The 17,109-nt window shown below is 51.7% G+C and overlaps 5 non-coding genes across 5 annotated transcripts; all 5 read right to left on the bottom strand.

Moving 5' to 3' along the window:
• Positions 1-981: 981 nt before the first annotated feature.
• On the bottom strand, positions 982-1,054 carry TRNAA-AGC (transfer RNA alanine (anticodon AGC)). Its single transcript has one exon. It is a non-coding gene; the product is annotated as a tRNA-Ala (tRNA).
• Positions 1,055-4,169: 3,115 nt separating this feature from the next.
• TRNAA-AGC (transfer RNA alanine (anticodon AGC)) lies at positions 4,170-4,242 on the bottom strand. Its single transcript has one exon. It is a non-coding gene; the product is annotated as a tRNA-Ala (tRNA).
• Positions 4,243-5,130: 888 nt separating this feature from the next.
• On the bottom strand, positions 5,131-5,201 carry TRNAG-GCC (transfer RNA glycine (anticodon GCC)). The gene has a single exon. It is a non-coding gene; the product is annotated as a tRNA-Gly (tRNA).
• Positions 5,202-7,337: 2,136 nt separating this feature from the next.
• TRNAA-AGC (transfer RNA alanine (anticodon AGC)) lies at positions 7,338-7,410 on the bottom strand. Its single transcript has one exon. It is a non-coding gene; the product is annotated as a tRNA-Ala (tRNA).
• An 888-nt stretch (positions 7,411-8,298) lies between these two features.
• On the bottom strand, positions 8,299-8,369 carry TRNAG-ACC (transfer RNA glycine (anticodon ACC)). Its single transcript has one exon. It is a non-coding gene; the product is annotated as a tRNA-Gly (tRNA).
• Between the last annotated feature and the right edge of the window lie 8,740 nt (positions 8,370-17,109).

Here is a 17,109-nt window from a genome sequence, read left to right as displayed (position 1 = left end):
CATCCTCTGCTAACTTGGCTTTTTCCTCTGGCAAGCTCTGTTTCTTTGCTTAGGCAAAGGGCTTTGTTTCACCCACAAAATGCTTTGATTAATCAGGGAGCGCACCGCAGACAGCCCGGCAACAAACCCAGCCCTCGATACACCAAGTCCCTCACACATGCTGTCTTTCAGGTGTTTGCTTTCACTTGCATAATGTGTCCATCATAAGACAAAACTCATACGATATGCCAACAGTCTGAACTGTGCAATTCATTTATATGTTCATAGATTTCTTAAGGGAGATTGTTGATAAATACTTCTGTCCCAAACAGAGGATCTTCTCCAACCCAGTCTGCATGAGGGCCACCATATTTCCTCTGACCGTTGACCTGTACAAGGTTAATATTACATCTTTCCATCCACTCCAGAAGGGAAGATTTATTGTCTTTATACAGAGTTGTAATCCAAGCCTCGCTCTCAGCGTTCATCACGTTGTTGTCCGTCATTGGAGAATGATCTGCTCTCTCCATGGGCCCTAATCAGTGGGCAGAAGGCTAGCCCCTAGTTCCCTCCAAAAGCCCTGTTCTGGTTGGGTCTGTCACACCTCTGTGTCAAGGAAGCGGGACCCGATTGTGGTGATAAAACGAGTGGAAACCTCTCAGCTTCTACATGGCACTTGCGCGTTTGGCACTAATGGACTATTGTCTCTTGGCCATGGAAGCCTGGCCGTGCTTTGGGTAATAGATTGCTTTGGTCCAACACTGCCTTGCGCCAATTCTGGCAGGCAAAGCAAGCAATTTATGCTTTGTGTTAGTCCTTCTGTGTCAAGGTATTGGCCGATGCCACATCTGCCCAAAAGGGTCAACGCCATGGCACATGTTACGAGGATGACTCCTGCTTGGCCTTTTGACTAGAGAGGGGAGGCTTTTCCCACAGCGCTCAGTGCCGAGCCTGAAGAAAAAAAATGAAAAACAGGTCTCACCCTTGGGGAAGGCTTTCCTTTGGAGGATGCGGGCATTGATCCCGCTACCTCTCGCATGCTAAGCGAGCACTCTACCACTTGAGCTAATCCCCCTTGGCTCTGGCACAGTTGCGCGCTCTAGTTGATCACTGCTCTCTGATGTGCTACGCGGAATAAAGGCCACCATCTGTTTTGTGTAACTGTGTTTCATTCAGCACAGCACAATGCAGCATCCCACTACTATATACCACCTGCCAGCAATCAACTCCTTCACTGCCACCAACAGTTGCTTCTCTCACTGGCACTGTTGACAGAGATGCAATCTTCAAGCGCAAAGGATTCAAGATCACCTTTTTACCCCGTACGCTGCCTATTGACATGACACATTAGGTCTAGATTCCACAGACTCAAAGCATAGATATATTTGCTCATTTTTTACTACTTGCAGCTTCACATTTAAATGCTGTATATGTCTAAGATCACCCAGTTAAAAACACCCAGAATGCAATGTGGAAACCAACCATCAGATGGCAGCAGAACACCTACCACGTTAGACAGCTATAACTCCAGGCACCTCTCCGTGTCAGCATTGATGGGTTAGGCTCTGGCCGCTAGACACCAAGACAGCCTCCATTTTCCCAATTTCAAAGGTTTTCACTCTTCCTCCTCAGAGTTCCCTTTTGTCTTTCCTGAGACCTTGGACAGCAGAATCCCTTGGGAAGAAGCTCCTTCTCCAGCCAGTAGTGAGGGTTGTGGTGTTATCCATGGAACCCTTGGCGGCAGAGTCACACCTCCAAGCATGTCCGTGGGCGATTAACAAGCGTTTCCTTCGGTATGGCCCCATGGCTTTCCATGATGTCATTTGGAGGAGGTGGTTTCAAAAACGTTCACACCGACTAGCAGGTTCTAGACAATATACATGAGCCTTGACAAGGTACTCGATCTCGGGGGCGTCAGGGAACTGAGCTACCTGTGGGACGATAAATACAAAGCCACCCTAGTTGCATTGGTCGGGAATCAAACCCGGGCCTCCAGCGTGGCAGGCGAGAATTCTACCACTGAACCACCAATGCCCTTTGGCAGAAAACAGATGGCTTGCCTCGCCTGGCAGGTCTTAGAAAGTCCTGCTTTAGGCCTTGGTAGCCATCTCTGTGAATACATTCAGATGTGGGTCAAGTCCACCCAAAGACATGCTTTTCTTCAGCCGTACACACCACCACTGTGAAAATGTAGGACAGCCCATTGCATCTTTGAGGCTAGAAAGCCTTTCCATTGAAGAAGAAAAGCCAAGACTGGGCCAGAGCTTTTTCTAAGTACCTTTGACTTGGGGTTGACTTGTCTAACTCAATGGCACTGCCTATTATTCTACCTTGCGACTTAGTCAGATGGAGCCACTCCCCATTCACATCCGTAGGAGATCTTTGGAGGGGCTCTACATTGGCCTCATGTGAGACTCTACAAAGTCAATAGGAGCTGCCTGAAACAGAGAGGAACAGATCTTTTCCCATCAAAGCCTTCTATAAGCAGAATGTGGAAAGTGGCCGTCGAGCGCCAGGCCAGGTGGCCTCCCAGCCAAAGAATTTCCTGGAGTTTTTGTCCCATGGGACCGGTAGCATATTACATCCTCCTATTTTTGCTGTTTCTTCCCACCTGGAGCAGAGTGGCGCAGCGGAAGCGTGCTGGGCCCATAACCCAGAGGTCGATGGATCGAAACCATCCTCTGCTAACTTGGCTTTTTCCTCTGGCAAGCTCTGTTTCTTTGCTTAGGCAAAGGGCTTTGTTTCACCCACAAAATGCTTTGATTAATCAGGGAGCGCACCGCAGACAGCCCGGCAACAAACCCAGCCCTCGATACACCAAGTCCCTCACACATGCTGTCTTTCAGGTGTTTGCTTTCACTTGCATAATGTGTCCATCATAAGACAAAACTCATACGATATGCCAACAGTCTGAACTGTGCAATTCAATACATTGGCCTCATGTGAGACTCTACAAAGTCAATAGGAGCTGCCTGAAACAGAGAGGAACAGATCTTTTCCCATCAAAGCCTTCTATAAGCAGAATGTGGAAAGTGGCCGTCGAGCGCCAGGCCAGGTGGCCTCCCAGCCAAAGAATTTCCTGGAGTTTTTGTCCCATGGGACCGGTAGCATATTACATCCTCCTATTTTTGCTGTTTCTTCCCACCTGGAGCAGAGTGGCGCAGCGGAAGCGTGCTGGGCCCATAACCCAGAGGTCGATGGATCGAAACCATCCTCTGCTAACTTGGCTTTTTCCTCTGGCAAGCTCTGTTTCTTTGCTTAGGCAAAGGGCTTTGTTTCACCCACAAAATGCTTTGATTAATCAGGGAGCGCACCGCAGACAGCCCGGCAACAAACCCAGCCCTCGATACACCAAGTCCCTCACACATGCTGTCTTTCAGGTGTTTGCTTTCACTTGCATAATGTGTCCATCATAAGACAAAACTCATACGATAGGCCAACAGTCTGAACTGTGCAATTCATTTATATGTTCACAGATTTCTTAAGGGAGATTGTTGATAAATACTTCTGTCCCAAACAGAGGATCTTCTCCAACCCAGTCTGCATGAGGGCCACCATATTTCCTCTGACCGTTGACCTGTACAAGGTTAATATTACATATTTCCATCCACTCCAGAAGGGAAGATTTATTGTCTTTATACAGAGTTGTAATCCAAGCCTCGCTCTCAGCGTTCATCACGTTGTTGTCCGTCATTGGAGAATGATCTGCTCTCTCCATGGGCCCTAATCAGTGGGCAGAAGGCTAGCCCCTAGTTCCCTCCAAAAGCCCTGTTCTGGTTGGGTCTGTCACACTTCTGTGTCAAGGAAGTGGGACGTGATTGTGGTGATAAAACGAGTGGAAACCTCTCAGTTTCTACATGGCACTTGCGCGTTTGGCACTAATGGACTATTGTCTCTTGGCCATGGAAGCCTGGCCGTGCTTTGGGTAATAGATTGCTTTGGTCCAACACTGCCTTGCGCCACTTCTGGCAGGCAAAGCAAGCAATTTATGCTTTGTGTTAGTCCTTCTGTGTCAAGGTATTGGCCGATGCCACATCTGCCCGAGAGGGTCAACGCCATGGCACATGTTACGAGGATGACTCCTGCTTGGCCTTTTGACTAGAGAGGGGAGCCTTTTCCCACAGCGCTCAGTGCCGAGCCTGAAGAAAAAAAATGAAAAGCAGGTCTCACCCTTGGGTAAGGCTTTCCTTTGGAGGATGCGGGCATTGATCCCACTACCTCTCGCATGCTAAGCGAGCGCTCTACCACTTGAGCTAATCCCCCTTGGCTCTGGCACTGTTGCGCGCTCTAGTTGATCACTGCTCTCTGATGTGCTACGCGGAATAAAGGCCACCATCTGTTTTGTGTAACTGTGTTTCATTCAGCACAGCACAATGCAGCATCCCACTACTATATACCACCTGCCAGCAATCAACTCCTTCACTGCCACCAACAGTTGCCTCTCTCACTGGCACTGTTGCCAGAGATGCAATCTTCAAGCGCAAAGGATTAAAAATCACCTTTTTACCCTGTACGCTGCCTATTGACATGACACATTAGGTCTAGATTCCACAGACTCAAAGCATAGATATATTTGCTCATTTTTTACTACTTGCAGCTTCACATTTAAATGCTGTATATGTCTAAGATCACCCAGTTAAAAACACCCAGAATGCAATGTGGAAACCAACCATCAGATGACAGCAGAACACCTACCACGTTAGACAGCTATAACTCCAGGCACCTCTCCGTGTCAGCATTGATGGGTTAGGCTCTGGCCGCTAGACACCAAGACAGCCTCCATTTTCCCAATTTCAAAGGTTTTCACTCTTCCTCCTCAGAGTTCCCTTTTGTCTTTCCTGAGACCTTGGACAGCAGAATCCCTTGGGAAGAAGCTCCTTCTCCAGCCAGTAGTGAGGGTTGTGGTGTTATCCATGGAACCCTTGGCGGCAGAGTCACACCTCCAAGCATGTCCGTGGGCGATTAACAAGCGTTTCCTTCGGTATGGCCCCATGGCTTTCCATGATGTCATTTGGAGGAGGTGGTTTCAAAAACGTTCACACCGACTAGCAGGTTCTAGACAATATACATGAGCCTTGACAAGGTACTCGATCTCGGGGGCGTCAGGGAACTGAGCTACCTGTGGGACGATAAATACAAAGCCACCCTAGTTGCATTGGCCGGGAATCGAACCCGGGCCTCCCGCGTGGCAGGCGAGAATTCTACCACTGAACCACCAATGCTCTTTGGCAGGAAACAGAGGGCTTGCCTCGCCTGGCAGGTCTTAGAAAGTCCTGCTTTAGGCCTTGGTAGCCATCTCTGTGAATACATTCAGATGTGGGTCAAGTCCACCCAAAGACATGCTTTTCTTCAGCCGTACACACCACCACTGTGAAAATGTAGGACAACCCATTGCATCTTTGAGGCTAGAAAGCCTTTCCATTGGAGAAGAAAAGCCAAGACTGGGCCAGAGCTTTTTCTAAGTACCTTTGACTTGGGGTTGACTTGTCTAACTCAATGGCACTGCCTATTAATCTACCTTGCGACTTAGTCAGATGGAGCCACTCCCCATTCACATCCGTAGGAGATCTTTGGAGGGGCTCTACATTGGCCTCATGTGAGACTCTACAAAGTCAATAGGAGCTGCCTGAAACAGAGAGGAACAGATCTTTTCCCATCAAAGCCTTCTATAAGCAGAATGTGGAAAGTGGCCGTCGAGCGCCAGGCCAGGTGGCCTCCCAGCCAAAGAATTTCCTGGAGTTTTTGTCTCATGGGACCGGTAGCATATTACATCCTCCTATTTTTGCTGTTTCTTCCCACCTGGAGCAGAGTGGCGCAGCGGAAGCGTGCTGGGCCCATAACCCAGAGGTCGATGGATCGAAACCATCCTCTGCTAACTTGGCTTTTTCCTCTGGCAAGCTCTGTTTCTTTGCTTAGGCAAAGGGCTTTGATTAATCAGGGAGCGCACCGCAGACAGCCCGGCAACAAACCCAGCCCTCGATACACCAAGTCCCTCACACATGCTGTCTTTCAGGTGCTTGCTTTCACTTGCATAATGTGTCCATCATAAGACAAAACTCATACGATATGCCAACAGTCTGAACTGTGCAATTCAATACATTGGCCTCATGTGAGACTCTACAAAAGTCAATAGGAGCTGCCTGAAACAGAGAGGAACAGATCTTTTCCCATCAAAGCCTTCTATAAGCAGAATGTGGAAAGTGGCCGTCGAGCGCCAGGCCAGGTGGCCTCCCAGCCAAAGAATTTCCTGGAGTTTTTGTCCCATGGGACCGGTAGCATATTACATCCTCCTATTTTTGCTGATTCTTCCCACCTGGAGCAGAGTGGCGCAGCGGAAGCATGCTGGGCCCATAACCCAGAGGTCGATGGATCGAAACCATCCTCTGCTAACTTGGCTTTTTCCTCTGGCAAGCTCTGTTTCTTTGCTTAGGCAAAGGGCTTTGTTTCACCCACAAAATGCTTTGATTAATCAGGGAGCGCACCGCAGACAGCCCGGCAAAAAACCCAGCCCTCGATACACCAAGTCCCTCACACATGCTGTCTTTCAGGTGTTTGCTTTCACTTGCATAATGTGTCCATCATAAGACAAAACTCATACGATATGCCAACAGTCTGAACTGTGCAATTCATTTATATGTTCATAGATTTCTTAAGGGAGATTGTTGATAAATACTTCTGTGCCAAACAGAGGATCTTCTCCAACCCAGTCTGCATGAGGGCCACCATATTTCCTCTGACCGTTGACCTGTACAAGGTTAATATTACATCTTTCCATCCACTCCAGAAGGGAAGATTTATTGTCTTTATACAGAGTTGTAATCCAAGCCTCGCTCTCAGCGTTCATCACGTTGTTGTCCGTCATTGGAGAATGATCTGCTCTCTCCATGGGCCCTAATCAGTGGGCAGAAGGCTAGCCCCTAGTTCCCTCCAAAAGCCCTGTTCTGGTTGGGTCTGTCACACTTCTGTGTCAAGGAAGTGGGACGTGATTGTGGTGATAAAACGAGTGGAAACCTCTCAGCTTCTACATGGCACTTGCGCGTTTGGCACTAATGGACTATTGTCTCTTGGCCATGGAAGCCTGGCCGTGCTTTGGGTAATAGATTGCTTTGGTCCAACACTGCCTTGCGCCACTTCTGGCAGGCAAAGCAAGCAATTTATGCTTTGTGTTAGTCCTTCTGTGTCAAGGTATTGGCCGATGCCACATCTGCCCGAGAGGGTCAACGCCATGGCACATGTTACGAGGATGACTCCTGCTTGGCCTTTTGACTAGAGAGGGGAGGCTTTTCCCACAGCGCTCAGTGCCGAGCCTGAAGAAAAAAAATGAAAAGCAGGTCTCACCCTTGGGGAAGGCTTTCCTTTGGAGGATGCGGGCATTGATCCCGCTACCTCTCGCATGCTAAGCGAGCGCTCTACCACTTGAGCTAATCCCCCTTGGCTCTGGCATTGTTGCGCGCTCTAGTTGATCACTGCTCTCTGATGTGCTACGCGGAATAAACGCCACCATCTGTTTTGTGTAACTGTGTTTCATTCAGCACAGCACAATGCAGCATCCCACTACTATATACCACCTGCCAGCAATCAACTCCTTCACTGCCACCAACAGTTGCCTCTCTCACTGGCACTGTTGCCAGAGATGCAATCTTCAAGCGCAAAGGATTCAAGATCACCTTTTTACCCCGTACGCTGCCTATTGACATGACACATTAGGTCTAGATTCCACAGACTCAAAGCATAGATATATTTGCTCATTTTTTACTACTTGCAGCTTCACTTTTAAATGCTGTATATGTCTAAGATCACCCAGTTAAAAACACCCAGAATGCAATGTGGAAACCAACCATCAGATGGCAGCAGAACACCTACCACGTTAGACAGCTATAACTCCAGGCACCTCTCCGTGTCAGCATTGATGGGTTAGGCTCTGGCCGCTAGACACCAAGACAGCCTCCATTTTCCCAATTTCAAAGGTTTTCACTCTTCCTCCTCAGAGTTCCCTTTTGTCTTTCCTGAGACCTTGGACAGCAGAATCCCTTGGGAAGAAGCTCCTTCTCCAGCCAGTAGTGAGGGTTGTGGTGTTATCCATGGAACCCTTGGCGGCAGAGTCACACCTCCAAGCATGTCCGTGGGCGATTAACAAGCGTTTCCTTCGGTATGGCCCCATGGCTTTCCATGATGTCATTTGGAGGAGGTGGTTTCAAAAACGTTCACACCGACTAGCAGGTTCTAGACAATATACATGAGCCTTGACAAGGTACTCGATCTCGGGGGCGTCAGGGAACTGAGCTACCTGTGGGACGATAAATACAAAGCCACCCTAGTTGCATTGGCCGGGAATCAAACCCGGGCCTCCCGCGTGGTAGGCGAGAATTCTACCACTGAACCACCAATGCTCTTTGGCAGGAAACAGACGGCTTGCCTCGCCTGGCAGGTCTTAGAAAGTCCTGCTTTAGGCCTTGGTAGCCATCTCTGTGAATACATTCAGATGTGGGTCAAGTCCACCCAAAGACATGCTTTTCTTCAGCCGTACACACCACCACTGTGAAAATGTAGGACAGCCCATTGCATCTTTGAGGCTAGAAAGCCTTTCCATTGGAGAAGAAAAGCCAAGACTGGGCCAGAGCTTTTTCTAAGTACCTTTGACTTGGGGTTGACTTGTCTAACTCAATGGCACTGCCTATTAATCTACCTTGCGACTTAGTCAGATGGAGCCACTCCCCATTCACATCCGTAGGAGATCTTTGGAGGGGCTCTACATTGGCCTCATGTGAGACTCTACAAAGTCAATAGGAGCTGCCTGAAACAGAGAGGAACAGATCTTTTCCCATCAAAGCCTTCTATAAGCAGAATGTGGAAAGTGGCCGTCGAGCGCCAGGCCAGGTGGCTTCCCAGCCAAAGAATTTCCTGGAGTTTTTGTCCCATGGGACCGGTAGCATATTACATCCTCCTATTTTTGCTGTTTCTTCCCACCTGGAGCAGAGTGGCGCAGCGGAAGCGTGCTGGGCCCATAACCCAGAGGTCGATGGATCGAAACCATCCTCTGCTAACTTGGCTTTTTCCTCTGGCAAGCTCTGTTTCTTTGCTTAGGCAAAGGGCTTTGTTTCACCCACAAAATGCTTTGATTAATCAGGGAGCGCACCGCAGACAGCCCGGCAACAAACCCAGCCCTCGATACACCAAGTCCCTCACACATGCTGTCTTTCAGGTGTTTGCTTTCACTTGCATAATGTGTCCATCATAAGACAAAACTCATACGATATGCCAACAGTCTGAACTGTGCAATTCAATACATTGGCCTCATGTGAGACTCTACAAAAGTCAATAGGAGCTGCCTGAAACAGAGAGGAACAGATCTTTTCCCATCAAAGCCTTCTATAAGCAGAATGTGGAAAGTGGCCGTCGAGCGCCAGGCCAGGTGGCCTCCCAGCCAAAGAATTTCCTGGAGTTTTTGTCCCATGGGACCGGTAGCATATTACATCCTCCTATTTTTGCTGCTTCTTCCCACCTGGAGCAGAGTGGCGCAGCGGAAGCGTGCTGGGCCCATAACCCAGAGGTCGATGGATCGAAACCATCCTCTGCTAACTTGGCTTTTTCCTCTGGCAAGCTCTGTTTCTTTGCTTAGGCAAAGGGCTTTTTTTCACCCACAAAATGCTTTGATTAATCAGGGAGCGCACCGCAGACAGCCCGGCAACAAACCCAGCCCTCGATACACCAAGTCCCTCACACATGCTGTCTTTCAGGTGTTTGCTTTCACTTGCATAATGTGTCCATCATAAGACAAAACTCATACGATATGCCAACAGTCTGAACTGTGCAATTCATTTATATGTTCATAGATTTCTTAAGGGAGATTGTTGATAAATACTTCTGTGCCAAACAGAGGATCTTCTCCAACCCAGTCTGCATGAGGGCCACCATATTTCCTCTGACCGTTGACCTGTACAAGGTTAATATTACATCTTTCCATCCACTCCAGAAGGGAAGATTTATTGTCTTTATACAGAGTTGTAATCCAAGCCTCGCTCTCAGCGTTCATCACGTTGTTGTCCGTCATTGGAGAATGACCTGCTCTCTCCATGGGCCCTAATCAGTGGGCAGAAGGCTAGCCCCTAGTTCCCTCCAAAAGCCCTGTTCTGGTTGGGTCTGTCACACTTCTGTGTCAAGGAAGTGGGACGTGATTGTGGTGATAAAACGAGTGGAAACCTCTCAGCTTCTACATGGCACTTGCGCGTTTGGCACTAATGGACTATTGTCTCTTGGCCATGGAAGCCTGGCCGTGCTTTGGGTAATAGATTGCTTTGGTCCAACACTGCCTTGCGCCACTTCTGGCAGGCAAAGCAAGCAATTTATGCTTTGTGTTAGTCCTTCTGTGTCAAGGTATTGGCCGATGCCACATCTGCCCGAGAGGGTCAACGCCATGGCACATGTTACGAGGATGACTCCTGCTTGGCCTTTTGACTAGAGAGGGGAGGCTTTTCCCACAGCGCTCAGTGCCGAGCCTGAAGAAAAAAAATGAAAAGCAGGTCTCACCCTTGGGGAAGGCTTTCCTTTGGAGGATGCGGGCATTTATCCCGCTACCTCTCGCATGCTAAGCGAGCGCTCTACCACTTGAGCTAATCCCCCTTGGCTCTGGCACTGTTGCGCGCTCTAGTTGATCACTGCTCTCTGATGTGCTACGCGGAATAAAGGCCACCATCTGTTTTGTGTAACTGTGTTTCATTCAGCACAGCACAATGCAGCATCCCACTACTATATACCACCTGCCAGCAATCAACTCCTTCACTGCCACCAACAGTTGCCTCTCTCACTGGCACTGTTGCCAGAGATGCAATCTTCAAGCGCAAAGGATTCAAGATCACCTTTTTACCCCGTACGCTGCCTATTGACATGACACATTAGGTCTAGATTCCACAGACTCAAAGCATAGATATATTTGCTCATTTTTTACTACTTGCAGCTTCACATTTAAATGCTGTATTATTATTATTATTATTATTACTACGAGTTTATATAGCGCCAAAGGGTTTGCTCAGCGCTGTACAATAGGGGGGACAATACATGGCACAGTACAACAAAGACAGACAGCGTACGAGGGGTAAGAGGGCCCTACTCTTACGAGCTTACAATCTAGGAGGGAGGGGGTAAAGGTACAGTAGGAAGTGGCTGAGGGGGATGAAGTGGTAGGAGGAATGAGGGAGGATGGCCGTTAGGTGAGGGTGGGGTAGGCTTCCCTGAAGAGATGGGTTTTGAGGGAGCGCCTGAATGTGAATAGAGAAGGCGACAGTCTGATGGATTGGGGCAGTGAGTTCCAGAGGATGGGGGAGGACCTGGAGAAGTCCTGCAGTCGTGCATGGGAGGAGGAGACCAGGGAGCAGGATAGAAGGAGGTCCTGTGAGGAGCGAAGGGTACGGGTAGGGTGGTACCTGGTGATCAGGTTGGTGAGGTAGTCAGGGGCAGTGTTGTGAACGGCTTTGTAGGTCAGGGTAAGGAGTTTAAATTTGATGCGTTGGGCAATCGGGAGCCAGTGGAGGGAGAGGCAGAGGGGGGTGGCAGAGGTGGAGCGGGTGGTAAGGTGGATGAGTCTGGCAGCTGAGTTCAGGATGGTCTGGAGCGGGGAGAGCCTGCACTTGGGTAGGCCAGTGAGGAGGGAGTTGCAGTAGTCAAGGCGTGAGATGATGAGGGCGTGTACTAGAAGTTTGGTGGTGTCTGGGGTGAGGAAGGAGCGGATCTTGGCAATGTTGCGAAGATGGAGCCTGCATGTGTTTGTGAGTGATTTGACATGCGGTTGGAGGGAGAGGTTCGCGTCAAGAATGACGCCAAGGACTTTGGCTTGCGGGGCGGAAGTGATAGTGGAGTTGTTGGTGATGATGGATAGGATGGGGGGGGGGGGGGGTGTGGGCAGGGGAAAGACGAGAAGCTCGGTTTTGGAGAGGTTAATCTTGAGGAAATGTAGCGACATCCAGTCTGAGATGTCATTTAGGAGGTGAGTGATGCGAGCGGAGATAGTGGGGGTGAGGTGAGGGGTGGAGAGGTAGATTTGGGTGTCGTCAGCATAGAGGTGATAGTTGAAGCCGTGAGATTGTATGAGTTTGCCCAGGGAGGAGGTGTAGATGGAGAAGAGAAGGGGTCCAAGGACAGAGCCTTGGGGGACCCCAACAGAGAGGGGGAGGGAGGGGGAGGTGGCACCATTGTAGGTGACACTGAAGGAGCGTCGGGATAGGTAGGATGAGAACCAAGAGAGAGCAGCATCTCCGATGCCAAGGGAGAGTAGTTTATTAAGAAGGAGGGGGTGGTCAACTGTGTCGAAGGCCGCAGAGAGGTCCAGGAGAAGGAGGACAGAGTAGTCGCCCTTGGCTTTGGCGTTGAGTAGGTCGTTAGTGATTTTGAGGAGGGCAGTTTCAGTGGAGTGTAGGGGACGGAAGCCGGACTGTAGAGGGTCAAGAAGGTTATTGTCAGTAAGGTGGGAGCTTAGGCGATCGTAGACTAAGCGTTCAAGGAGCTTGGAGGTGAGTGGCAGCAGGGAGATGGGTCTGAGGTTGTTGGGGTCCGCGGGATCCAGGGAGGGCTTTTTGAGGATGGGGGTGATATGCGCGTGCTTTAGGGGGGAGGGGAATACGCCAGTAGAGAGGGAGAGATTGAAGATGTGGGTGAGGGAGCGGATGAGGGAAGAGGGGGGTGACCGGAGGAGTTGAGAGGGGATAGGGTCCAGGGGGCAGGTAGTGAGGCGGGCTTTTGAGAGGACTTTGGCGACTTCCTCAGTAGTGACAGGGCTGAGGGAGTGCAGTGCGGGGGGGGTTATGGTGGGCGGGGCATTGGGAGAGGAGGGGGGCAGTGCGGTTGTGAGGGCAGAGGAGGGGGGAGATGAAGGGGTGACGGGGGCGAGGAGGCTAGGTGGGGAGGTAGATTGCAAGTTGACGATGTCCTTACGGATAGCGTCAATCTTGTTGTGGAAATGGGTGGCAATTTCGTGGGCGGTGAGAGAGGTACTGAGTGGAGGAGGGGGGGGGGGGAGAGCAGGGAGTTGAAGGTGGAGAAGAGTCGGCGGGGGCAGGAGGAGAGGGTGTTTATTAGGTTAACAAAGTAGGCCTGCTTGGCGGCGTGGAGGGAGGAGGTGTAGATAAGAAATGCAGATTTGTAGAGGGAGAAAGTATGAGGGGACCTGGTTTTGCGCCACAGTCTCTCCAGTGCGCGACTGCGACGTTTGAGGCGTTTAGTGCTGTCGGTCTGCCACGGTTGAAGCGGTCTGGGTTTGATGATGCGTGTGGTAAGGGGTGCCAGAGAGTCTAGGGCAGCTGACAGTGAGACATTGTACAAGGTGGTGGCTATGTCAGGACATGACAGTGGGAGGATGCTGTCGTGTAGGCAGTCGGCGGCAGAGTGGAGGGGGGCCGGGTTCAGGTTGCGGAGGTTGCGGCTGGTGATGGTTTGGCGTTTTTGAGGGGGGGAGTTGGGGGAAGGGGAGATGGAGAAGGTGATGAGGTGGTGGTCGGAGAGAGGGAAGGGGGTGTTCGCGAACTGGTTGAGGGTACAGAGGTGGGAAAAGACGAGGTCCAGGGTGTTCCCTCAGAGGTGGGTGGAGGATTGAGTGTGCTGTGTGAGCGCGAAAGAGGAGGTTAGGTGGAGGAATTGGGAAGTAGCCGGGGTGTTGTCGTTGATGAGGATGTTGAAGTCCCCGAGGATGATGGTCGGTAGCTCAGAGGAGAGGAAGAAGGGAAGCCAGGCGGCGAAGTCATCTAGGAAGCGGGCTATGGGTCCGGGAGGCCTGTAGATCACTGCGATCCTTAGGGGGGTGGGTGAGAAGAGTCGGATGCAGTGCGCCTCAAAGGAGGGGAAGGAAAGAGAGGGTGGGTTAGGGAGGACCTGGAAGGTGCTAAGCGGTGACAGGAGCAAGCCGACACCACCACCTCTACGATCGCTCAGTCTTGGTGAATGGGTCCAGATGAGACCTCCATGAGTGAGTGCCGCAGGGGAGGTGGAGTCGGTGGCCTGTACCCAAGTTTCGGTGATTGCTAGGAGGTTGAGGGAGCGGGAGATGAAGAGGTCATGGATGGCGGTAAGCTTATTGCAAACCGAACGGGCATTCAGGAGTGCAACCGAGAGAGGGGGGATAGATATGGGGAGGAGGGGTACATGTATGAGGTTGAGGGGGTCGCGTCGGCTGGCGTGAGCAGGGGGGGCTCTAGGGGGGGTGTGAGGTGGTGAGGGGCCAGGGTTTGGGGAGATGTCCCCAGCTGATATGAGAAGGAGGAGGGTGAGGAAGGTGGCGTGGGAACGGGAGGTGTAGGAGCGCTTGGGTCTGAAAGTGGTGGCAAATGGGTCAGCGGGGAAGTGGAGTAGCAGGAGGAGGTGGTGGGTGCCGTAGTGGGGAGAGGGGAGAAGTGAGGGGGCGATATAGAGCTGCTTAGCGGGGGTGGGTGGGTAGAGGAAGGCGGTTTTAGGGATGGAGGAGAGGAGGACAAGGAGGAGGAGCGCGGGCGGCATGTTGGGGTGAGCGGGGTGCAGGAAGGGTCAGGGTGGGTGAGGGGGTGCTGGTCAGGGATGGCGAAGCAGTGTCCGAAACGCAGTGGGAGGTGGCTGGTAGTCCCAGGTGGGGTGGAGGGCAGGGGATCCCTGGTGGGATGGTGGCCGTGCTATCCCTGGTGGGTTAGTAGCGATCCCTGGAGGGATAGTGGTTAGGGGTCCCTGGTGGTTAGGGTTTCTGGTGGGTGGTGGGATCCCTGGTGGCTGGCGGTGGGATGGTGGTTGGGCTCCCTGATGGGTAGTGGGTGCCCCTGGTGGAGTACCTGATGTCCTGGAGCGTCGGGGTGGAGGTGGATCCCTCCTATGTTAGGAGGACCGTTGGTGCTGGTGGTGGTAGCTTCCCCGGAGGAGCGGAGGCGTCCCGCTGCGATTCCAGCCACGGCCGGCAGGAAACACCGCGGCTTCGGGTGCCGTGGTAGGCCTCAAGCCGCTTCGGACCGCCGGAGCTCCGCTGGAGGGACGGAGTGTCTGTGTCCCCTTCAGGGTGTTGGTGGGGACATCGGCAGCAGGCTCAGGGGCCCGGATGGCAGCGGATCGGGCGCGGGGGCGCCGGAGCTGACGAGCACGTGGCTGCTCCGGGCGAGCTGGTACCCGGTGGTCGGGATGGACCCAGGGCCAGTGAGGGGGGCCCTGGGGAGGCTGGCTGATCGGCGGGGACCGGGGAACAGAGCAGCGGCGGCCTGGGCTGATGCCCGGCGATCCGGGTCGGCCGCGCCAAAAATCGAGGCCGCGGCTTCGGGTGCCGGGTAGGCCGCAAGTCCCGGAGGGCCGGGGAAAAGGTGCAGTGGCCTTACCTGGCTGATGAGCAGGGACCGAAGGATCGTGGGGCCCCCGTTAGGGTCCGCTGCTGCCCAGATGGCAGCGGATTGGGGCCAGGGGAGCAGGAGCTCGCCGACGCACGTCCTTCTCGCCGGACGTCCGGACGCTGTATATGTCTAAGATCACCCAGTTAAAAACACCCAGAATGCAATGTGGAAACCAACCATCAGATGGCAGCAGAACACCTACCACGTTAGACAGCTATAACTCCAGGCACCTCTCCGTGTCAGCATTGATGGGTTAGGCTCTGGCCGCTAGACACCAAGACAGCCTCCATTTTCCCAATTTCAAAGGTTTTCACTCTTCCTCCTCAGAGTTCCCTTTTGTCTTTCCTGAGACCTTGGACAGCAGAATCCCTTGGGAAGAAGCTCCTTCTCCAGCCAATAGTGAGGGTTGTGGTGTTATCCATGGAACCCTTGGCGGCAAAGTCACACCTCCAAGCATGTCCGTGGGCGATTAACAAGCGTTTCCTTCGGTATGACCCCATGGCTTTCCATGATGTCATTTGGAGGAGGTGGTTTCAAAAACGTTCACACCGACTAGCAGGTTCTAGACAATATACATGAGCCTTGACAAGGTACTCGATCTCGGGGGCATCAGGGAACTGAGCTACCTGTGGGACGATAAATACAAAGCCGCCCTAGTTGCATTGGCCGGGAATCGAACCCGGGCCTCCCGCGTGGCAGGCAAGAATTCTACCACGGAACCACCAATGCTCTCTGGCAGGAAACAGACGGCTTGCCTCGCCTGGCAGGTCTTAGAAAGTCCTGCTTTAGGCCTTGGTAGCCATCTCTGTGAATACATTCAGATGTGGGTCAAGTCCACCCAAAGACATGCTTTTCTTCAGCCGTACACACCACCACTGTGAAAATGTAGGACAGCCCATTGCATCTTTGAGGCTAGAAAGCCTTTCCATTGGAGAAGAAAAGCCAAGACTGGGCCAGAGCTTTTTCTAAGTACCTTTGACTTGGGGTTGACTTGTCTAACTCAATGGCACTGCCTATTAATCTACCTTGCGACTTAGTCAGATGGAGCGACTCCCCATTCACATCCGTAGGAGATCTTTGGAGGGGCTCTACATTGGCCTCATGTGAGACTCTACAAAGTCAATAGGAGCTGCCTGAAACAGAGAGGAACAGATCTTTTCCCATCAAAGCCTTCTATAAGCAGAATGTGGAAAGTGGCCGTCGAGCGCCAGGCCAGGTGGCCTCCCAGCCAAAGAATTTCCTGGAGTTTTTGTCCCATGGGACCGGTAGCATATTACATCCTCCTATTTTTGCTGTTTCTTCCCACCTGGAGCAGAGTGGCGCAGCGGAAGCGTGCTGGGCCCATAACCCAGAGGTCGATGGATCGAAACCATCCTCTGCTAACTTGGCTTTTTCCTCTGGCAAGCTCTGTTTCTTTGCTTAGGCAAGGGGCTTTGTTTCACCCACAAAATGCTTTGATTAATCAGGGAGCGCACCGCAGACAGCCCGGCAACAAACCCAGCCCTCGATACACCAAGTCCCTCACACATGCTGTCTTTCAGGTGTTTGCTTTCACTTGCATAATGTGTCCATCATAAGACAAAACTCATACGATATGCCAACAGTCTGAACTGTGCAATTCAATACATTGGCCTCATGTGAGACTCTACAAAGTCAATAGGAGCTGCCTGAAACAGAGAGGAACAGATCTTTTCCCATCAAAGCCTTCTATAAGCAGAATGTGGAAAGTGGCCGTCGAGCGCCAGGCCAGGTGGCCTCCCAGCCAAAGAATTTCCTGGAGTTTTTGTCCCATGGGACCGGTAGCATA

This window comes from Staurois parvus, unplaced genomic scaffold (genome assembly GCF_062004578.1).
Source record: "Staurois parvus isolate SC_StPar_1 unplaced genomic scaffold, SC_StPar_1.0 ptg000860l, whole genome shotgun sequence".
Taxonomy (NCBI): domain Eukaryota; kingdom Metazoa; phylum Chordata; class Amphibia; order Anura; family Ranidae; genus Staurois; species Staurois parvus.
This window is presented reverse-complemented; position numbering and strand designations above follow the sequence as displayed.